Source organism: Phyllostomus discolor, chromosome X (genome assembly GCF_004126475.2).
Source record: "Phyllostomus discolor isolate MPI-MPIP mPhyDis1 chromosome X, mPhyDis1.pri.v3, whole genome shotgun sequence".
In the NCBI taxonomy this organism is placed as follows: Eukaryota; Metazoa; Chordata; class Mammalia; order Chiroptera; family Phyllostomidae; genus Phyllostomus; species Phyllostomus discolor.
Window position 1 is genome coordinate 45225781 of NC_050198.1, and position 24222 is coordinate 45250002.

The 24222-nt window shown below is 38.1% G+C and overlaps 1 long non-coding RNA gene across 1 annotated transcript; it reads left to right on the forward strand.

The window, feature by feature from the left end:
• On the forward strand, positions 1 to 23874 carry LOC118498495. Its single transcript, XR_004900978.1, has 3 exons — positions 1 to 142; positions 15195 to 15201; positions 23864 to 23874. It is a non-coding gene; the product is annotated as an uncharacterized LOC118498495 (long non-coding RNA).
• Positions 23875 to 24222: the final 348 nt, after the last annotated feature.

Below are 24222 nucleotides of genomic sequence, written 5' to 3' on the forward strand. Positions count from 1 at the left end.
CACTGCTGTGATTATTTCCTAAGAACCCTGAAACACCAATCCAAAAGAACCTATGCACCCCAATGTTGATAGCAGCACAATTTAGAATAGCCAAGTGCTGAAGCAACCTAAGTTCCCGTAAGTACATGAATGGATCAAACAAGTGTCATATATTTGCACAATGAATATTTTGCCACAGAAAGAAAGAAGGAGCTCCTACCCTTTGTGACAACATGGATGGGACTGGAGAACATTGTTCTAAGTGAAATAAGCCAGGCAGTGAAAGACAAATGCTATGTGATATCACCTTTATGTCAACCCTAATCAACAAAACCAACAAGCAAGCAAAATATAACTAAAAACATTGAAGTTAAAAACAATCGGACAGTAACCAGAGGGGAGATGGGAGGGGATAATGCAAGGAAAGGGTTTTTAGTAACAACTATAAAGGACTCATGGATAAAACCAAAGGGGGTTGGAATCAGGGGAGGGAAGTGAGGATGGCTGAGGTGAGATGGGAAGTGCTGGGGAGAAATGCAGACAACTGTACTTTTACAACAATACAATAATTTAAAAAGAAGAAATAATGGTTAAATATAGCATCAGTCTGGTAAAAACCCATGTATTACAAAAAGAAATGAGCAAATGATAAACTTGTGGGTGCAAACCAGGCCTCTTTGTAGACACAGTTAATTTATACTCGGTCACATAATTTTATCTGATGAGTTGGAAAACAAATCCCTGATTTGAGTTAATTTTGTTGAAAAGTTAAAGTGCTTTAATGGACATAAGACATATGATTTGAATATCAAAATTTTACTTTGATGAAATATCTCTATGTTTGATGATAAGCAGCTAATTGTTTTTATATAAATTTAAAATTAATTTTTCAGTAGACAGAAAACACTAATTTCTTTACAAAAGGAATCGGGTCAAATATGAAGACTTCTCTGTGTTGGGTTAATTTTGAACCCATTACATTATATGATTGGTGCATTCACTACTCAATATTGTTGTATAAATATGGTGTTTTTAGCAAACTCATTATTTTATGATGGCTTGAGGGGCCAAGTAAATCTGAATATGTAAATCAGATTTATGAGTTAATTATGTAATGAGATTTTAGGACTAATTAGGGAAGTAATAAAAAAGGCAATTAGTGTAAAATTTTTCATGTAAGATAGCTTCTTTAAAAGCCTTATGGGGGGGGGAGAAAGATGGTGGCATGGTAGGAGGGAGTGGATTTCCCTTCCTCCTATGCACGGGAGAGAAACTGGCCAATCTGCAGAGGAACAGAGCAAGGGGCCAACAATATGACAACATTTATGAAAATAGGACATCAAAAATTATAGTGGACATTGAAAAACCACACAGTAAGGAGACTGCTTCAGGATAAGAAGGGCTCAGGGATCAGCATGGGGAGCAGGGAGGTTGCAGGCCCCAGGACTGGTGCTCCCTGTTCTACCTCAGGGAACTTGGGAGAGAGCTGGGTCAACAGCTCCCCTCCTGTCCAAACAAGGATTGAGCAGCACCAGGGGAGGACTTGTTGCTTGAAGGCACAGAAAGGGGAGCCAGGTATGAGAGAAAATCACACAAGGGCTGTGAGCACCCACGCATTGCCCTGGGAAGAGTGAGTGCCCCAGGCTGTGCGACCAAGGATGGCCTGATTGTGCACCCGAACCCCCAACCTGGAGATAGTGTGAAAGACCCAGACCCCACCGCCCTGAACAAGGAAAGGGCACAGGTGCTTGAGGAACCTGGAGCCTGCTGCGGTAAACTCAGAGGAAGTGCTGGCCCCCTCAAGATCCCTGGAGCTTACAACATGAAGTGCATGCTCCCTCAGGATCACTGGGACTTACACAGTGAAGTGCACACTCCCTGGGGTTCCCCGGAGCTTATACCGAAGTGTGTGCCCCCTCAGGACCCCCGGGACTTACATTGTGAACCTGGAAAAGACTTGGGCACTCTGCAGGATCCCAGAGCCCAGGAATCCACTGTGGTGAGCTCTGGTGAACGTGCTTGGGAGCACTCAGACCCACAACCAGGGCCATGAAGAAAGGCACTGGATCACTCTGGGGAGAGTGCGCAGCTAGCCCTGGGGACAGTACTGGAGAGACTGACTGAATTCTGATTCGGAAGGGTGAAAAGCATTCCAATCGCCCCAACAAGAGGTTTTGTTGTTGTTGTGTTTTGTTTTGTTTTTGGTGTTGTTGTTTATTGTTTTTATCTTATTTTAAGTAACTTTTTATTTTTTAATCCTTACTATTTTTAAATCTCTCAATTTCTTTTGTTTCTCTTCCTTGCATCCTAGTGTTATTCCTTCCTTTTGAAATTTATCTCTCCTCCATTCCAACTTCTGCATCCCCCCCTTTTTTTTTGAACCTACAAGTTACTGCAAATTTGTATTATATTTTTTTCATTATTCTTACATTTTTAATTTTAATAGTATTTTGGTATTACTCTTCTTTCCGTAGGGTCTTCTTTGCTTGGCTGGTTATACTGTATCATTTGATAGGTTTCCCCTGTTACCTTATTAATAGTTTATTGCTAATTTACTGTCCTTCATTTGTGTTCCATTAGTACACTACTCAAGGTTCTATACTCCCTATTCTTGCTATGTAGATCCCTTAGATTCTGCCATATGATTATTGGTCTAATATCACTGTAAATAAGACCTATTCCATACAATTGTAAATATTATACAACACCCCTCCCAGATCTCAGCCCACTTCGAGGTTTCCCGAACTCTGTTATTCTAGTGGTAAACTCTATTCTCTTACACACTACTCATATTTACTATTCTTTACTCCCACCCTACCTCAGAATCTGACCTCACACAGCCTCAAAGCTTTCTAGATCCAACTCACAATCCTTTCATCACCAGTAAGAGTCTTATCTTCTTTCCATCTTTTCTAAAACGTGGCTAGTGGGGTGGAAGGTCATGGTTAACACTATAAGTAGCCAAAGGATCTCTTATCTCTTTCCTACTAGCTGCTACCCTAAATATCATAGAATACTGTCTTGCTATCTTAAAACATTTTGTCTTACTCCTTCAACTGATCACAAGAAAAAAAGAGTAGGGGGAAGCTGTGAACACCAGGATACATGAAAGAGACTGCACCACTGAATCTCACAGGTATTCTATGACAGAGCTTCACACCATAAACCCAGGGAACCAGAACAGATCAATTCAAGAAACAGAGGCTAACAAGAAGAGTCTCAGGAACAATGAGAAGACAAAGAAACAATCCCCAAATGAAGAGAAAGGAGGAAGCCTCAGAAAGAATGCTAAATGAAATAGAGGCAACTGAACTATCAGATATTGAGTTCAAAAGAATGATTATCAGGAAGCTCAGTGAGATCACAATGAGCTACCAGAAACTACAGGGAAGCTACAACAAACTCATTGAAAACTATATAAAATAAATAAGGAAATAGAAACTATCAACAAGGACCAAGAGAAAATGAAGAATACAATTTCTGAACTGAACAACACTGTAGAAGGAAAGAAAAGCAGGATCGAAGACGCAGAAGATTGGATCAGTGAATTGGAGGACAAAGTTGGAAAAAAAAAAAAAAACACCCAGAAAGAGCAAGAAAAAAAAAGTCTCAGAAAGAATGAAGAGGGATAAACAGGAATACAAGACAATATGAAACGTAATAATATCCGTATAATAGGGGTATCAGAAGAGGAGGAGAAGAGCAAGGGATAGAAAACCAATTTCCAAAAGTAATGATGGAAAACTTCCCTAATTTGATGAGAGAAAAAGTCACACAAATCCAGGAAACAGAGAGTCCCAATCAAGAGGAACCAAAAGAGGCCCACCTCAAGACACATCATAATTAAAATGGCAAAATTTCAAGACAAAGAGAGAATCTTAAAGGCAAGGGAGAAACAGGAAGTACCATACAAGGGAGCCTCAATAAGGCTAGCAACTAACTTCTCAATGGAAACACTACAAGCCAGAAGAGAATGGAAAGAAATGTTCCAAGTAATGAGAATCAGAGGTCTGCAACCAAGGCTACTTTACCCAGAAAGGCTCTCAATCAAGATAGAAGGTCAAATAAGGAGCTTCCCAGACAAAAGAAGTCTAAAAGAATACACCTCCACAAAGCCAGCTTTGCAAGAGATGCTAAAGGGACAGCTTTAAGGATAGGAAGGAAGGGAGGGAGAGAGAGAGAGAGAGACATATGTACATAAATGACAATGAATAAGTACCTATCAAAAATAACTTTAAACATAAATGGATTAAATGTTCCAATTAAAAGACATAGAATAGCTGAGTGGATAAAAAAAAAAAAAAACATGACCCACACATATGCTGCCTACAAGAGACCCACCTCAGTTTAAAAGACCTACACAGGCTGAAGGTGAAGGGCTGGAAACAAATTTTCCAAGCAAATGGACAGGGAAAAAAAGCCAGGGTACCAATACTCATATCAGACAAAACAGACTTCCAAAAAAGGTCCATAAAGAGAGATCCAGAAGGTCACTTCATAATACTCAAGGGAAGAATCCACCAAGAAGACATAAATATTGTAAATATCTATGCACCCAACATAGGAGCACCGAAATACATAAAGAAAATCTTAGAGGACTTCAAGAAAGATATTGACAGCAACACAATTATAGTGGGGGATTTTAACACCCCACGGTAAAAAATGGACAGATCTTTCAAACAAAATACCAATAAAGACACTGAGGTACTGAAGAATACTCTAGATGAAATAGACTTAACTGATATATACAGAGCCCTCCATCCCGAAGAAGCTAAATACACATTCATTTCAAATGTACATGGCAAATTTTCAAAGATAGACTACATGATAGGACACAAAACAAGCCTCAACAATTTCAAAAAAAATTGAAATTATACCAAGCATTTTCTCGGATCACAAGGGACTGAAACTAGAAACCAACCCCAGGGAGAAAAACCCAAAACACTCAAAATCATGGAGATTAAATAGCATGCTAATAAACAATAAATGGGTCAAGAATAAAATTAGGGAAGGAATCAAAAGGTTTCTGGAAATAAATGAAAATGAACTCACAACAACTGAAAACCTATGGGACACAGGAAAGACAGTCCTGCGAGGGAAGTACATAGCTATACAGGCCTCCCTAGAAAAGATAGAAATATTTCAAACAAACCACCTAACCCTACATCGATAAGAACTCGAGGAACAACAACAAAGACAGCCCAGAGCAAGTAGAAGGAAGGAAATAACCAAGATCAGAACAGAATTAAATGACATAGAGACTAAAAGCACAATTCTAAGGATTAATCAATCCAGGGGCTGGTTCTTTGAAAAGATAAGCAAAATTGGCAAGCCTTTAAGCAGACTCATCAAAACAAAAAGATAGAAGACCTAAATAAACACAATCAGAAATGAAAGAGGAGAGATTACAACTGATACCACAGAAATAGAAAGGATTGTAAGAAATTACTATGAAGAAGTGTATGCCAAGAAATTTGAAAACCTAGGTGAAATGGACAAATTTCTAGAAAAATATAATCTTCCAAAACTCAATGAAAAAGAAGCAGAAAGCCTGAACAGATGAATATCAGCAAAGGAAATGGAGGCAGTAATCAAAAAACTCCCGACAAACAAAAGCCCTGGACCAGATGGTTTCACAGGAGAATTCTACAAAGCATTTAGGGAAGAGCTAACACCTATCCTTCACAGACTATTTCAAAAAACTCCAAAAATATGGAAGACTCCCAAACACTTTTTATGAGGCCAACATCATCCTAATTCCAAAACCAGATAAAGACACAACAGGCCAATATCACTGATGAACATAGATGCTAAAATTCTCAACAAAATATTGGCAATCTGCATCCAACAATACATTAAAAAGATCATACACCATGACCAAGTGGGATTCATTCCAAAAATGCAAGGATGGTACAATATTTGCAAATCAGTAAAATGTCACACATCACATAAACAAAAGCAAAGAGAAAAATCACATGATCATATGAATAGATGCAGAAAAAGCATGTGATAAAATACAGCACCCATTCATGATAAAAACACTCATCAAAGTGGGAATAGAGGGAGCATTCCTCAACATAATAAAGGCCATATGAGAGACCTACAGCCAACATCATACTCAATGGCCAAAAATTAAAATCTTTTCCACTAAGATCAGGAACAAGACAAGGCTGTCTACTTTCACCACTTCTACTCAACATAGTACTGGAAGTTTTAGCCACAGCAATCAGACAAGAAAAAGAAATAAAAGGCATTCAAATTGGAAAGGAGGGAACAAAACTGTCACTGTTTGCAGATGACATGATAGTGTACATACAAAATCCTTATAGACTCAGGCAAAAAGCTACTTGACTTAATGAATGAATTTGGCAAAACAGAGAGATACAAAGTCAGTATCCAGGAATCAAAGGCATTTCTGTGCACCATCAATGAAACAGCAGAAGCAGAAATCAAGAAAAAAAATCCCATTTGAAATAGCAAAAAAATAAATAAATAAATAAAATGCCTAGGAATAAACCTAACCAAAGAGGTAAAAGGCTTGTATTCAGAAAACCACATAACAGTGAGGAAAGGAATCAAGGAAGGCACAAACAAATGGAAACATATACTGTGTTCATGGATGAGAAGAATTAACATCATCGAAATGTCCATACTACCCAAAGCAATTTATACATTCAATGCAATACCTGTTAAAGTACCAATGCCTTATTTCTCAGATGTAGAACAAACGCTTCAACAATTTATATGGAAGCATAAATGACCCCAAATATCTGCTGCAATTTTGAGAAAGAAGAGTAAAGTAGGAGGGATCACAATACCTGACACTAAACTACACTACAAGGCCACTGTAATCAAAACAGCCTGGTACTGGTATAAAAACAGGCACATGGACCAATGGAACGGAATAGAGAGCCCAGAAATAAACCCAAGTGTCTATGGTCAATTACTTTTTGACAAAGGGGGCACCAACATAAAATGGAGTAAAAATAGCCCCTTCAACAAATGGTTTTGGGAGAACTGGACAGCTACGTGTAAAAAAAATGAAACTCAAGCACCAACTTACACCTTATACAAAAATAAATTCAAGGTGGGTAAAAGACTTAAATAGAAACTGTGACACCATTAAAGTCCTAGAGGAGAACGTAGATAGGAAAATCTCAGATATTTCTCGCAGAAACTTTTTTACTGACATGTTCCCTAGAACAAGGGACATAAAGAAAAGAATAAACAAATGAGATCTCATCAAAATGAAAAGCTTCTGCATGGCTAAAGAAAACCGTATTAAAATAAACAGAGAACCAACTGAATAGGAAAACATATTTGCCAATGATACCTCAGACAAGGGTTTAATCTCCAAAATATATATAGAACTTACAGGACTCCACTCCAAGAAGACAAGGAACCCAGTTAAAAAATGGACAAGGGACTTGAACAGACACTTCTCCAAGGAGGACACACAGAGGACCCAGAGACACAAGAAAAGATGCTCAGTATCACTAGCTATCAGAGAGATGCAAATTAAAACCACAATGAGATACCACTTCACACCAGTCAGAATGGCTATCATAAACATATCAACAACCAAGTGTTGGAGAGGTTGTGGAGGAAAGGGGACTCTGGTGTATGTTGGTGGGATTGAAGAGTCGTACTGCCACTGTGGAAAACAGTATGGACTTTTCTAAGAAAACTAAAAATGGATCTTCCTTTTGACCCAGCAATTCCACTGCTAGGATTATATCCTAAGAACCCTGAAACACCAATCCAAAAGAATCTTTGCACCCCAGTGTTCGTAGCAGCACAATTAACAATAGCTAAGTGCTGGAAGCAACCTAGGTGCCCATCAGTAAATGAATGGATCAAAAAACTATGGTATATTTACACAATGGAAGTCTATGTAGCAGAAAGAAAGAAGGAGCTCCTACCCTTTGCAACAGAATGGATGGAGCTGGGAAGCATTATGGTAAGCAAACTATGCCAGGGAGTGAAAGACAAATACCATATGATCTCACCTTTAACAGAAACCTAATCGACAAAACAAAGAAACAAGCATAATATAACCAAAGACACTGAAATAGAGAGCAGGCTGACAGTGACCAGAGGGGAGAGAAGAGGGAATTTCAGGGGAGAATGGGAAGGGTTTATATGAACAAATATAAAGGACATATGGACAAAAACTAGGAGGGGTGGAAATGGGAGGCAGGTGGGGAGGGATGGGTAGGTGGGCTGGAATGAGAATAAAAGGCAGAAAACTATACTTGAACAATGACTAAAATTAAAAAAAAGACATCTATTTATTTATTTATTTAGTATTACCTGTATGATTTATTAATGCACAAAGTAATAGAAAATAGTATGGTTCTAATTTTCAAGAATGACTCCTCATGGAAGCCCAAATTATGGATTGCCAGAACTGAAAAGATGATGAAAATGAGGATCAGAAATTGATGTTAAATCTAGTTTCCTGTTCTGTACACAATTAATATTTTCCTGTGTAAGATGGGAGAGGGAAATCAGATATTGCCTAGACTTGGCATCTCTAACACTATTTTTTTTTCACAAATAATAAGCTAGTAAGTATTAGGGCAAGATTTCAAGTGAGAAACATTCCTTAAAATTTTTTGTGCAAATAAGTGAATCCACTCTAAGTCTGAGAAGTTTCTTTTATTCACACACAAGAGCCAGAACACTATAGCATCATGCTCAGGTAAAATAAGAATGCTTTTGACTGCAAACAATAACATAGACATTTTTTCTGATAGTAACTAGTGACATTTATAATGCAGATCTCTAGCATTTATGAATTGAATATGTGTCTTCTGTGAAATATTGACTGTGGGAGTGGGGAACGTAGGCTGGGTGGGGAAGGACAAAGGGTAAAGTTGGGACAACTGTAATAGAATAACAATAAAAATTAAAAAAAATAAAATCTCTTTTCTTGAGAACATTCAAATATTATACGGCATATCAAGCCATTTCTCACTTATATTGCTATGCATAAATTTACCTAACTAGCTCCATTCATGTTTTTTTTTTATTTCTTTGATTGAATGAATGTTCATTGTGTCATTGCCTTAAATACCACATCACAGATCATAGAGACTCTTTCTGATGCCCAATCACATGAAATTAATACACCTCTTTTAGGTATGAATTGGAGACTTCAGGATCAGGATGAGCCAACCTAGGTGATCTAGGGCAAAATTGGACATTTGCTCTTACTTAAGTATAGAGAACTGGTCCACATTGCAATGGTGAATGTAGCTCAGCCATGGTTTGGAAAACCAACAGGCATGAGGTGGCACACAGGAGCCAGGCCCACAGACTGACTTTCCCATGGGGAACCAGGCCTGCATTATATCTAGGCTGCTTTGAGGCTTGCTTTTGCTAAAACTCCCTCACCCTGAGTTAAGACAGCAGGTGTTTAATGTATATCTTTGAAGCAACTCCCCAAAGTCTGTGCTAAGCCATCCCAAGGATGGAGTGTAATCAAATCAATCACTCTTATCATTACCTTGCATTTGCAACATTATTTTTGTTGTTATCTGTAAAAATTAATCACTCAAAGTAAACTTTAACATAATGAATGAGAGCCTTCTTTGATGTAATGCTATTAGAAAGCAGTGAAAGCCTGTCCAGGCAACAGTTGGGGCACTCTCTCACTCAGAGAGTGGCCATGCTATCCCTTTTCTCCACCGGACTTCTGCAGCTCATGTGAATTTGTTTGTTGCATCCACAACACCGAGGACACCACTGGCTGGAGTCCACGTCATCTGGTGCCCCAGAACAGGGACCTGTGGCTGTGGGCCATCATTGTGGACAACACACCAACTTGGTCAGAGTGTGTGCATCAGCTCAGGCAAGGGCAGAAACCATTGAGTGCTTTTTGGAAAGGTCATAGAGTGTGTTGGCTTTCAGAGAAAAAGGGATTTCTTCCAAGGTCACCCTCTTTTGCAGCCGTTTTGCATCTGTACCCTCTTTAGTAAGCATGAGACTTGCTCTCTCCCAAGGATTTGCCACAACTTGTGGGCACAGTTCAAGCAGTCAAAAGCCACTAGGGTGCTCACTGCTAGAAGACATCCATGAAAGGATAAGCTAGAACATGGACCTGGACAGAACACTAGGTTTCCCACAAGTTGCAAGCAAAACTCCACACAATGAGAGGCACACTGTAAAAACACAAGCCCATCCCTGTGGCACAATCCCCAACTAGGTTTAGGCTTGGGAGAAAGAGCAAAGACTTAACCACTTAATCACTTAAAGTGATTAAAGTGATTATCTTTTCCCATCAGTCAAATAGCAAAAGATACTCCTGACTTCTTTGCTAACAGAAAGCATGAGAGGCGTGATTTGTATGGCTCAATGGGTTGGGTGTCATCCTGCAAAAAGAAAGGTCCCCAGTTTGTTCCTGGTCAGGGCACATACCTGTGTTGCAGGCCAGGCCCCCATTTGGGTTGGTGGCCTGCAAGAGGCAACCAATTAATGTTTGTCTCACACATTGATGTTTCTCTCCCTTTTTCCCTCCATTCCCCTCTCTCTAAAATATAAATAAATAAAATCTTTTAATAAATTAAAAAAAAAAAAGAAAGCATGAGAAGCAAGGTACCTACTTATGGATCTGGGGTGGAAAATGAGGCTAGTTATTCCTGCAGGAAAAGTAATATGTGGGCATTTAAAACACTTTATGTTGAACAATGAAGTGGGAAAACATTAAAACTCATGTATGTTGCACCTGTTATTCATCTGCTGCATCTATTCTAATTTGCTTGCTAAGTCCTGATTAGTTAGGTAGTAGACAAAACAAAAGAAAGCAAAACAAAAACCTAGACCAGGGTAAAGGGTTAATTAAGCTGATTTGACTTTCATACTGAAACCAGACCATGTTAAATGTCCTAAAATATTTTTGAGCTGTCATTTAAATACTACCAATTTATTCTGCAAGTAAACATATGGCCCCTTCTCAAGGGTTTCATTGCTAGTTAAAAATTTCCTTGTTAGCTAGCTGTGATTCATGTCAAATTGAACAAACTGGAAGACAATAATTTTTTAAAAATGCAATTTAAATTTTAATTAAGTTGAATACATGCTTATTATCAAACCTTTTAAATACATATACAAACAATAAATATGAGATTTTATAACCTAGAGGAAATTGTATGTTTGTGCATTTTCAGAATTTTATTTCTGTGTATGTGACTATGTGTGTGTACATGTTCTTTACATGTTTGGGATAATAATGCATATACAGTTTTATTTCTTGCTTTCTCTCACTTAACTTTATATTATATATATTTCACCATATCACTAAAGGAACATGCTATAATTTAATTATTTCCCTGTTATTGGATATTTATGCTTTTGTAATCTTTCAATATTATTAATATATAATTTATTTATTAATTAGCTATCTAATTTTTCTTTCTGATTATTTAGCTCTATAGATGGAATTATTGGGCCAAAAGATTTTTTTAAAGATTTTATTTATTTATTTTTTAGAGAGGGAAGGGAGGGAGAAAGAGAGAGAGAGAAACATCAGTGTACGGTTGCTGGGGGCTGTAGCCTGCAACCCAGGCATGTGCCCTGACTGGGAATCGAACCTGAGATGCTTTGGTTCACAGCCCGTGCTCAATCCACTGAGCTATACCAGCCAGGGTGGGCCAAAGGTTTTAGTGCATTTTAAAATAACCACTGTTGGAACATATTGCTGAAATACCATATAGCAATAATACTGTAATGATTTGTACCCCCATCACTAGGATATTATGGTAACTACTTCTTTACTCTCTCAATTCCCATAGAGCATCACTGTCTAGCTAGCAGAAATATAAAGTAAGCCATACCCACAATTTAAAATTTCCTACAAAAAATGGTAGCTATGCAAGGAGATCACATATTAGCTTGATTGTAGTAATCATTTCACTATGGATAGGTATATCACATCAGCTTGCAGACAATAAATTATATATAATTTATACTATAAAATAATACAAATTTTTAGTAACTGCATTAAAAGAGTAAAAATAAATGGGTAAATTAATTTTAATAGTGTATTTTATTAACCTAATGCATCCCAAATTTATCGTTTGAACATTTAACAGAAATTTATTGCAATATTTTACGTCTTTTGTGTACTAAGTCTTTGAATTGTATTGTATATTTTACACTTTACAGCATATCTCAATTTTGATTAGCCACATTTTAACTGGCTAGTCATTACCATAATGGAAGGCAAGTCATGAATACAGGTAAACCTTTTTTGTTGTGCTTTGCTGTGTTAGACTTCACAGGTGTCACATTTCTGCAAACTGAAGGCAAGGTCTCCACCAGCAAAAATATTATTATTTGATTATAATACTCGATTGTGGTGATCTGGAACAAAACCCACAATATCTCAGAGATATTGTGTATTACATTAATATATATATATATATATATATATATATATATACCCAGTTTGGTAGGTGGAAAAATGACATAGCTATTTTGGTGAAATGCAGTTCCAATTACTAATAAAGCTAAATATTTCCTCACATTGTGTATTTGGGGAAATATTAATGATGTAAGTTTTTATGAGTTATTTATATATTTGATATGCTATTCACTTTTATATGATAGCTGTATGAAATATTTTTCTATTCATTTGGTATTTTTCTCTGTTTTTAGTACTGAATTTTAAAATTTTTATCTAATTATTTTTTATTTTTTAAATTAACATATTTATTTATTTTTCCAAAATTTTAAAAATTATTTTTCATATTTTAATTTTTGTTCAAGTATAGTTGTTTCCTTTTTCACCCCACCACTTCCCTCCACTGAGCCATCCCTACCTCCTAACCTTTAGCCTACACCCCTTTGGTATTGTCCATGTGTCCTTTATACATCGACCTGAAAATCCTTCCCACATTTCCCCACATTATCTCCTCCCACTTTCCCTCAGGTTACTGTTAGTTCATTCTTAATTTCAATGTCTCTGGTTATATTTTTCTTGCTTGTCAGTATTGTTGGTGAAGTTTCAGTTAAAGGTGAGATCATATGGTATTTGTTTTTCACCACCTTACTTATTTCACTTAACATAATGCTCTCCAGTTCCATCTGTGCTGTCACAAAGGGTAGGAGCTCCTTCTTTCTGCTGTCTAGTATTCCATTGTATGAATGAACCATAGTTTTTTGACTCATTCATTTACTCATGGGCACTTAGGTTGCTTCCAGCACTTGGCTATTGTAAGTAAGTTGTGCTGCAATAAACAATGGGGTGCATAGGTTCTTTTGAACTGGTGTTTCAGGGTACTTAGGGTTTAATCCCAGGAGTGGAATTGACAGATCGGAAGGCAGTTCCATTTTTCGTTTTCTGAGGAAATTCCATACTGTTTTCCACAGCGGCCGCACCAGTCTGAATTCCCACTAACAGTGCACTAGAATTCCCTTTTCTCCACATCCTTTCCAACACTTGTTTTTTGCTGATTTGTTTTTGATGGCCATTCTGACAGGTGTGAAGTGGTATCTCATTGTGATTTTAATTTGCATCTTTCTGATAGCTAGTGAAGCTAAGAATCCTTTCATATGACTCTGGGCCCTTTGTATATCTTCCTTGGAGAAGTGTCTGTGCAAGTCCTCTGCCCATTTGTTAATAGGGTTTTTGTCTTCTTGGAGTGAAGTTGTGTGAGTTCTTTATATATTTTGGAGATCAAACCCTTGTCCAAGGCATCATTTGCACATATGTTTTCCCATGTAGTTGATTCTCTTTTCATTTTAATGCTGTTTTCTGTAGCTCTGCAGAAACTCTTTAATTTGATAACGTCTCAGTTTTTTATTAATTTCTTTAGGTTCCTTGCTTTATGGGACATACCAGTGAAAATACTCTTGCATGGAATATGTCTATGTTCTCCGATGCAGACCCTGGCTCATGTGTTGTGGTTGAGATGAGACAAATTCACACTGATTACTGAGTCCTTTGGAGGAAAAGGGACAGAGCACCTCAGAGCACCTTGGTCACTCTCTCAAAAGCAGAGCACACTGACCCTTGTTTTGATTAGCTTGTATTGCTTTTCTGGGCACATTACTATGTCCTCATTTACTATGCACAGCTTCACTTTAGGTGGATACCTTTTACAGAAAACAAAGGAAAGGATGTTGCTAATTACATAAGAAAAGAAAGATATTTGCAAATGTAAAGGGAAAAGTGGTTGAACTGGTTACACTCATCCTTGGAAGGTTTAGCATAGATTTTTAGGAAGGTACTTTAAAGATACACAGTAAACATTGCTGCCTCAATTCAGGTTGGAGTTTTAACAAAAAGCAAGTCTCAAAGTGGCCTAGATACAATGCAGGGCTGATTCCCCATGGGAGAAACTATCCATGGGCATGGGTCCTGTGTACTGGACCTTGCTTTCCACTGGCCTTTCTGAGGGGGAGCTGGTCCCATGCCATGCAAAATAGTCTCCTATAACTATAGGAGACTATGACTTGTATCATGTCATGAGTTATATTTAAGTCTTTTATGCACCTTGAATTTATTTTTGTGTATGGTGTAAGTTGAATTTCAGGTTTTGCATGTGGTTGTCTAGATCTCCCAGCACCATTTGTTGAAGAAGCATTTTTTACTTTGTTTTAATCTTCTGCCCCCTTTGTCAAATATTAATTGACCATAGAGACTTCAGTTTATTTCTGGGCTCTCTATTCTGTTCCATTGGTCTATGCATCTGTTCTTATGCCAGTAGCATACTGTTTTGATTACAGTGACCTTGTAATATAGTTTGATATCAGGTACTGTGATCCCTCCTAATTCATTCTTTCTGAAAGTTTCTACAGCTATTTGGGGTCATTTACAGTCGCATATAAATTTTTGATTTTTTTTTGTATATCTTGAAATATATCATTGGTATTTTAGTAGGGATTTCATTGAATGTATAAGTTACTTTGGTTATATGGACATTCTGAAGATGTTAATTCTTCTAATCCATGAGCATGGTACATGCTTTCATTTGTGTCTTCCTTAATTATTTCCTTCAGTGCTGTGTAGTTTTCTGAGTACAGGTCTTTCACCTCCTTTGTTAAGTTTATTCCTAGGTACTTTATCTTTCTTGTTGTATAGCAAATGGGATTTTTTTTCTGATTTCTGATTTTGATCATTCATTGTTGGTGTATAAAAGTGCCTTATATTCCTCTATATTGACTTTCAACCATGTTGTTTTGCCAAATTTGCTTATTAGGTCAAGTAGTTTTTTTGTGTGTGAAATCTATAGGATTTTCTATATACACTATCATGTCATGTGCAAACAATGATAGTTTTGCCTCTGCCTTTCCAATTTGGATGCCTTGTATTTCCCTTTATTGTCTGATCACTGTGACAAGGACTTCCAAAACTATGTTGAAGGGAAGTGGTGTAGTAGACATCCTTGTTTTGTTTCTCATGTTAGTGGGGAAGTTTTCAGATTTGAACGGTTGATTATGATGATGGCTGTAGGTTTCCCGTACATGGCCTTTATTATGTTGAGGAATGCTCCCTCTAGTCCCACTTTGCTGAGTGTTTTTTTTTTTTTTTATCATAAATGGGTGCTCTATCTTATTAAATATTTTTTCCTCATCTATTGATACAATCATGAGATTTTTGTCTTTCCTTTGATTATGTGAGGTATTATGTTTATTGATATGAGGATAGTATACCATCCCTGCATTACTGTAATGAATCCCACTTGATTATGGTGTATTTTCTTTTAACACATTGGTGGATATGGTTTCCCAGTATATTGTTTAGGTCTATGTTCATCAGTGATATTGGCCTGTGGTTTTCCTTCTTTGTTGTGTCTCTATCTGGATTTGAAATTACAATGATTCTACCTTCATAAAAAGAGTTTGGGAGTCTTTCTTCATTTTGGATATTTTGGAATAGTTTGAGAAAGATAGGGTTTAGCTCTTCCTTAAAAGTTTTGTAAAATTCCCTGTTTCCCTGTGAAACCATCTGGCCTAGGGCCTTTTCATGCCAAGGGTTTCTTGATTACTGCTTCAATTGCATCAGTCTGTTCAGGCTATCTACTTCTTTTTCATTCAGCTTCAGAATATTATGTTTTTTTCTGAATATTTGTCTATTTCACCTAGGGTTATAAATTTCTTTGCATATAGTCATTCATAGCAAATTCTTTCAATCCTTTATATTTCTGTGGTATCAGTTGTAATCTCTCCTCTTTCATTTCTGATTGTGTTTATTTGGGCCCCTCTCTTTTTTTCTTGATGAATCTACTTAAAGGCTTGTTGCTTGTGTTTATCTTTAAAAAAAAAACAACCAGCTCCTGGATTTATTGATCCTTTGGATTATTCTTTTAGTCTCTATGTCTTTAAAACCTGCTCTGATCTTGGTTATTGCTATCCTTCTACTGGTTCTGGGTTTTGTTTGTTGTTGTTCCTCCAGTTCTTGTAGATATGGGGTTAGGTTGTTTATTTGAAATGTTTCTATCTTTTTAAGGTAGGCTTGTATCACTATGAACTTCCCTCACAGGACTGCCTTTGCTATGTTTCACTAGGTTTGGACTGTTCTGCGTTTATTTTCATTTTTTTCTGGAAGCTTTTTGATTTCTTCCCTGATCTCATTCTTAACCCATTCACTGTTTAATAGCATGCTATTCAATCTCCATTAGTTTGAGTATTTTTGAGTTTTTACTTTGAGGTTGGTTTTTAGTTTCAGTCCCTTGTGGTGTGAGAAAATGCTTGATATGATTTCAATTTTCTTGAATGTTGAGGCTCGTTGTGTGTTTTATTATGTGGTCTATCTTTGAAAATGTCCCATGTGCATTTGAAAAGAATGTGTATTTTGCTTCTTTAGGATGATGTTTTCTATATATATATCTGTGAAGTCCATGTGATCTAGGATATTGTTCAATGCTTTGATATCTTTGTTGATTTTTTTTTTTTAGGAAGATCTATCAATTTTGACAGTGGGGTATTAAAATCCCCTAGTGTTCAATGTGTTGCTCTCTATATCTTTCTTGAAATCTTCCAAGATTTGCTTTATGCATTTGGGTGTCCCTATCTTGGGTTAATATATGTTTACAATGTTTATGTCTTCTTGATGGATTCTTCCCTTGAGTATTATGAAGTGTCCTTCAGTGTCTCCTTTTATGACTTTTGTCTTGAAGTCTATTGTGTCTGATGTAAGTATTGCTACTCCAGATTTTTATTCCTGTCCATTTGTTTGGATTTTTTTTCAAGCTTTCACTTTCAGTGTGTGTAGGTCTTGTATCTGAGGTGGGTCTCTTGTAGACAACATATGTATGGGCCATGGTTTATTATCCACTCCGCTATTCTATGTCTTTTGATTGGAGTATTTATTCTATTAACATTTAAGATTATTATTGATAGGTATTGATTCATTTCCCCCCTTGGTACTGGTGTTTCTCTCTCTCTCTCTTACTCTTTTCCTTTCTCTTTTTAGCACTCCCTTTACCATATTTTGCAATGCCGGTTCATTGGGAGTGTATTCTTTCTTCATTCTTTTGTCTGGGAAGCTCCTTATTTCACCTTTCATTTTTTTGTGAGCCTCACTGGGTATAGTCATGTTGTTTGCGGGCCTTTGCTTTTCCTTACTTGGAATTATTTTTTGCCATTCTCTCCTGGTCTGCAGTGTGTCTGTTGAGAAACAGGGTGCTAGTCTTATCAGATCTCCCTTGTATGTTACTTCTGGTGTCTCCCTTGCTGCTTTTAAGATTCTCTCTTTGTCTTTAAAACTTCACATTTTAGTTATGATGTATTTTTGAATCAGCCTCTTTGTTTTCATCTTGATTGGGACCCTCTGTGCTTCTTTCATTTGCATGGTTTTTCCCCACTCCAGGTTTAGAAAGTTTTCAGTCATTATTTTTTCAAACAGGGTTTCTATTCCTTGCTCCTTTTCTTCTCCTTCTGGCACCCTTATGATTCAAATGTTGTTGTTTTTCATGTTGTTTTGCATTTCCTTTAAGCTATCTTCACATTTTTGAGTCAGCTGCTCTGATCCTTTTTTGTGCAGCTGCTCTACCTGAGTGTTTCTTTCTACCTTGTCTTTCAATTCACTAATTCTGTCCTCTGCTTCATACAGCCACTTGTTACTCATTCTAGTGTGTTTTCTTTTTACTTCAGAAATTGTATTCTTCACTTCTTCCTGGTTCTTGTTCATAGTTTTATTTCCTTTTTCATATTGTTGTAGTTTTCTGTGAGTTCCTTGAGCATCCTTGTAATCATTTTTGGAATTCTTTTCTGGTAGTTTGCTTGCCTCTGTTTCATTTAGGTCTTTAGTTGGAAGTCTTTCATTCCTTTTGATTGCAGGTTATTTCTTTGTCTCCCCACTTTAGGTGACTGTTTTTCTTTGTTCCTGCACTTCTTGATTTGCTTGTTTGCTAGCTGTCTTTGTGGGGTTATCTTCTATGATAGCAGTTGTATGGGATTCAGTGGTGTGATCTCTTTGATCTCCTTGTCTGGATTTTCTAATATTACCCTTTCTTCTTCTTTTTTTTTTTTTGTGGGCTCTCTTGTTGTACTTGGGTGTTACCTGTTGGTGGCTCCCTTGTTGGTGGATTGTGTCCTCCAGTGGGTTTACTGTTGTGAACAATTTCCACCTTATTTTGTATTTTATCAGTAGCAGGGCAAAAGCAAAATGAATTAAGATAGCAGGACAGTATTCTATGGGATTTAACGTACCAACAAGTAGGGGACAGATAGGAGATCCATTGGAGAAGTACAATGATAACCATGGTATTTGACCTAACTAGCTACTTTTTATAAAAGGTGAAAAAGAGATAGGACTCTTGTTAGAGGGGGAGAGGATTGTGAGCTAAATCCAGAAAACAGAACCCTTGTGCAAGCTTAGATGATGAGATATAGTGAGAGTAGAGGATAGAAACTAGCCGTAGTGTGCAAGAGAATAGTGTTAACAATAACAGTAATAAAGCTCAGGAAGATTGTGAAATGGACCAATAAGAGAGATAGGTGCTATGTAGTATTTACAATAATATGGAACACAATTATTTTAAATAATACTGAAACAACAATCATATGACCATAAATATATGGTCTGATTAAAAGTAATAGAAAGTAAAAGACCAAGAGAAGTGTATTATTAAAATATGAGTGATGTGAAAGAAGAAAAATTAAAATGCAATATGAAAGAGAGACAAGGAAAGCCAGTCAAACAACGCAATCAATCAAAACAAACAAACAAAAAAAAACTACACAGAAAAAAGGGAAATAAAAAATAATATTCAACTAAAGCAATAAAAATATCAAAATAATAATAAATATAAACAATAACATGTAAGTTCTATAGGATAGAATAGTGAAATTTGTCTCAGTTTTTCAGTTGTTGGCATTACTTTGTGATCCCTCTCTGGATTTGTCTGTGGTCCTTTCATAGCTCCAGGTCTTATTATCTCACACTTGGGAAAAGGAAAAAAAAAAAAGTCTTCTGCTGACTTTAAACCTGCCAAGGGGTTCTGGTGGTTTTCCTGCATTCCACAGGCAGAGCAGGGCTGGGCTTTGCTTTTCTCCCTTCCTGTGGTTTTGGGAGGATGGGGACCTGGTTTTGGCAGCAATATTCACAGTTGCCCAGACTCCAGCCCAGGTCCTCCATGTGCTGCCAGGTCCCCACTCTCCATCTGCACCAGGCTAGTGCTTTTAATCCACCATGTTTTTCCACCCACGTGGTGCCTTGATTAGGAGCAACTCCCACACCACCTCCTCCCTCTTCGCTTGTGTGGGTGCTGTGCACTCTCAAAGTCCCTTCACGGCAGTTGTGCCCCTCTTCCTCCCTCTTCACTGGCCCACATGTTGCATGAGACTTCCTTAAATAGCTGCTGAGAGCCTTTTTTTTTTTTTAGTAAATTCCTCTTGCTTGTGCCCACTGTTCTTAACAAGCACCTGGCTTTTCACAGAGCCCAACTCCCTGACCAGTCTGGAGACTATCCAGGTGAGGATCTGTCATGGCCCAACTCTTCTCCCTTCTCCTGGTGCCACCTGGCTCCCCAATTTCTGTGGTAATGTCCTAGCCAGCAACCACAGTCCCAGCATCAGAACACCGCCTGTGTGCATCTCCCACTGCATCTTTATTCCCCCAATGACTTCAAGCATCTAAGTCTCTCCTAGTGCAGGTCTGCCTTCCATGCTCTAGTACGGGAGGGAGGTGCAGAGTTGTAATTGCTTATCCAGCTCTCCTCCAAAGCTCCTGTGGCAGTTGCCAGCCCTGGTGTCAGGCACCAGGCCAGGAACCACAGCAGAATTGGTCCCAGTGCAGGTCTGAGGGACCTTAACATCCATATACAATCTTCTCACCCTCAGTTTTTCAACGTCTTTTACAGTTTTGGCTTCTGAACTTCATACAAGCTTCGATTGGACTGGCTGTTCATTCTGTTCTTTGGAACATCAGTTAGTTGTCCCAAGTGGGTATACAAGCAAGTAGGTTCAGCTCCCACCTACTGAGAGGGGACTGAAGACTTGGAAAATTTTAGCTTAAGGTAAAAAGTTATAAGTGTAGCAAGTAATGTGTATGTTTTTTTTTAAGATTTTATTTATTTATTTTTAGAGAGGGGAGGGAGGGAGGGGGGAGAGAGAGAGAGAGAGAGAGAGAGAGAGAGAGAGAGAAACATCATGTGCGGTTGATGGGGGTTATGGCCTGCAACCCAGGCATGTACCCTGGCTGGGAATCGAACCTGGGACACTTTGGTTCCCAGCCCGCGCTCAATCCACTGAGCTACGCCAGCCAGGGCGTAATGTGTATGTTAAGGCTTTTGTTTCAGAAACTACAGATAAGGCCCATCCTAGCTTCTGGGAAAACAGCTGACCTCCTGGGGCATTGCTAGAAGATTACTGCCTGGGGATATCTGGACCTTTTGTGTTCCAGGAAGATACAGGTCACCACCATTCCTGGAAACAGCTAACTGCTTAGAACAAGAATGTTGCAACTTCGTTCACCTAATCCCCCCTGAATTCCAAAGCCCTCAGTGCACCTGGTTTATTCCCTGTTATAAAAAATTTGACCAGAAAAGAGAAGGGAAGATGGTCTGTTAGAGTGTGAACCCACCATCTTCTCAGATCACTGGCCATCTGAATAAAGTGCCCATAAAAGATTCAATCACTGTCATTGCTTATTGGATTTGGTAGTGACAGGCAGCCTGAACACTGGTGTCTTTTCTGGTTACACTACCTCCCCATCACCTTCAGTCCAAATTTTATGTGATTATGCTGCTGCCTGGGCTATGCCCTGCCCCCACCACTGCAGCCACATCACTCACTTAGCTGGCTCACTAAGAGGAAGAAGGAGGCACCCCCCACAGAGGGGAGCAGCAGGGCTCAGGGAGTTAGCAATCCCGAGAAAGACAACTCAGTGGGAGAGCCAAAGTACCCTGAGGAGACTCTGAGAGTGCCTACCACCTAGGACAGATAAGAGCAAGAAGGTGGTATGTGAGTTGATCCTAACTGGTGCATCTTAAGGACAGCAAAACGGGTGGATTGAAAGTGCAGGCCTGGTGCAGAAGGGCACTGGAGGCCTGACAGTGAACAGAGGACCTAGGCTGGAGCCTGGACAACTGTGAAGAGTGTGGTGGCCCAGATCTGGCCCTCATCCTCCCAAAACCATAAAAAAAAGGATAAAAGCAAAACCCAACTCCCCTAGGCCTGCTATAGCCAGAAAGAGCAGAAGAACTAACTCCCTTGGTCAGTTTAAAGCCAGCAGGAGGCTTTTCTTTCATTTTTTTCTTCCTTTTCCCCAAGTCAGATATGACTTGAAGCTGTGAAAGGATCAGAGTCAGGCCCAAAGTGGGAACACAAGGATAATTCTAGCAACTGTGAAACTGAGACAAATTTCACTTTGGTATTCCAGAGAAATTGTATGTTATTGTGTATTTGTATTATTATTTTTCTTTTTATTTTATTAGTATTTTTTTAATTTCTTTTCTATTTAGTTTTCTTTGTTTAATTCCATTGTTTGACTGATTTTCCTTGTTCTCTCTTTCATAGTGTATTTTAGTTATTTTTATTTTTATTTATTTTAAGTATATTTTATTGATTATGCTATTACAATTTTCCCAGTTTTTCTCCCTTCATCCTCCTTCCACCCTGCATGCCTGAACCCTCCAACATTCCCCCCTCCTTAGTTCATGGCCATGGATTGCACATATAAGTTCTTTGAATTCTCTGTTTCTTATTTCATTTTTTACTTCTTCCTGTCTATTTTGTACTTAACAATTATGTTTCTTATTCCCTGTACTTGTGTCCCCATCCCCCTCCCCACGGAAAACCCTCCATTTGATGTCCCTTTCTATGATTCTGTTCCTGTTCTAGTTGTTTGCTTAGTTTTTGTTTTTGTTGTCTTTCTCTTATTTTAGGTTCATTTGTTGGTAGTTGTGAGTTTGATGTAATTTTACTGTTCATAGATTTTGATCTTCTTCAATTTCTTAGATAAGTTTCTTTAACATTTTATATAATAAGGGTTTGGTGATGATGAACTCCTTTAACTTTACTTTTTCTGGGAAGCACTTTATTTGCCCTTCCATTCTAAATTATAACTTTGCTGGATAGAGTAATCTTGGATGTAGGTCCTTCCCTTTCATGACTTCAAATACTTTTCAGCCTCTTCTTGCCTGTAAGGTTCCTTTTGTGAATCAGATCATAGTCTTATGAGCACTCTATTGTAGGTAACTCTCCTTTTCTCTTGCTACTTTTAAGATTCTCTCTTTATCTTTAATCTTGGGTAATTTAATGATGATGTGCCTTGGTGTGTTCCTGTTTGGGCCAAACTTCTTTGGTGCTCTCCGAGCTTCTTGGACTTCCTGGTAGTCTACTTCCTTCACCAGATTGGGAAAGTTTTCATTCATTATTTGTTAAAATAAGATTTCAATTTCTTGCTCTTTTTCTTCTCTTTCTGGCACTTCTATAATTCAGATATCAGAACATTTAAAGTTGTCCCAGAGCTTCCTAAGCCTCTCTTCATTTTTTCTAATTCTTGTTTCTTCATTGTGTCTAGTTAGGATGTTTATTTCTTTCTTTTGTTCCACATAATTGATTTGAGTCCTAGTTTCCTTCCTGTCACTGTTGGTTCCCTGAATATTTTTGTTTTATTTCACTTTGGATATCCTTAATTTGATCTTTCCTTTTTTGGCCAAGCTCAATCAGTTCTCTGAGCATTTTGATTACCAAGGCTTTGAACTCTCCATCAGATAAGCTGACTATCTCCTTACCGCTTAGCTCCTTTATGGAGTTTTGCTCTGTTCTTTCACTGGGCTCCATTTCATTGTCTTGGTGCACCTGTTAAGTTGTAAGGGAGTGGGTTCTTAGGTATTCGCCAGGACAGGGCAACCCTCCTTGCTGCAAGGCAGCACTGTCTGTGGGGGAGGGGCCAGGGAGGGAAAAATTAAGCTCACCTGCTTGGCTCTAGACCCACTTTCCCATGATCCCTTGTGTGAGACTGGGAGTTTCTCCCACCAAGGAAATCCCTGCCATAGTCCACAGTCAGCTCTGAGTCTCAGTTTCCTGTTTGGCCAGCCCCACTTACAAGATCTGCCACCTCACCATCAGTTCTCTCAGCCAGCTTCTCCTGTACGGTCCACCACCTTTCCCTGGGTTCCCTCAGTCTGCAAGTCTTACCAGTCTGGTTAGTCTGGTTGACTATTTCTTTAATTCTTTGGTTGTTGGAGTTCCACACACTTTGATTTTCTGGCACTTCTGGCCGTTTATTGATTTTATATTGGCTGTTATCCTTCTCTTGGTTGTTCAAGGAAGCAAAGGGTTTCTGGCTATGCTTCTATCCTGGCTACCCTATGATAGTGAAGCACTTCATAGGGTATTTTTCATTTTCCTTTTTTCACTTCACTTCTCTTCCAATAGCACAATACTCTAGGTCATGTACTTCCTATTCTTGTTATTCAGATCACAGACATTCAGACATATGATTGTTGTTCCAGTATTATTGTAAATAATTGTCCCATGCAATTGTAAATACTATGCAGTATCCCCCCCAGATCTTAGCCCATTTCACTATCTTCTGGAACTTTATTGCTGTTGCTGTTAACTCTATTCTCTTGCACACTACACCTATTTTCTATACTTTACTCTCACTATATCTCACAATTTGCCCTTCCATAAGCTCACTGTTTTCTAGATTCAACTCACAATCCTTCCCTACTCTAAAAGAGTCTTATCTTTTCCCCACCCTATTTAGAAGGTGGTAGTTGGGTGAAATATTACTGTTAACACTATACATATACAAAAGATCTCCTAGTGCTTCTCTATGGG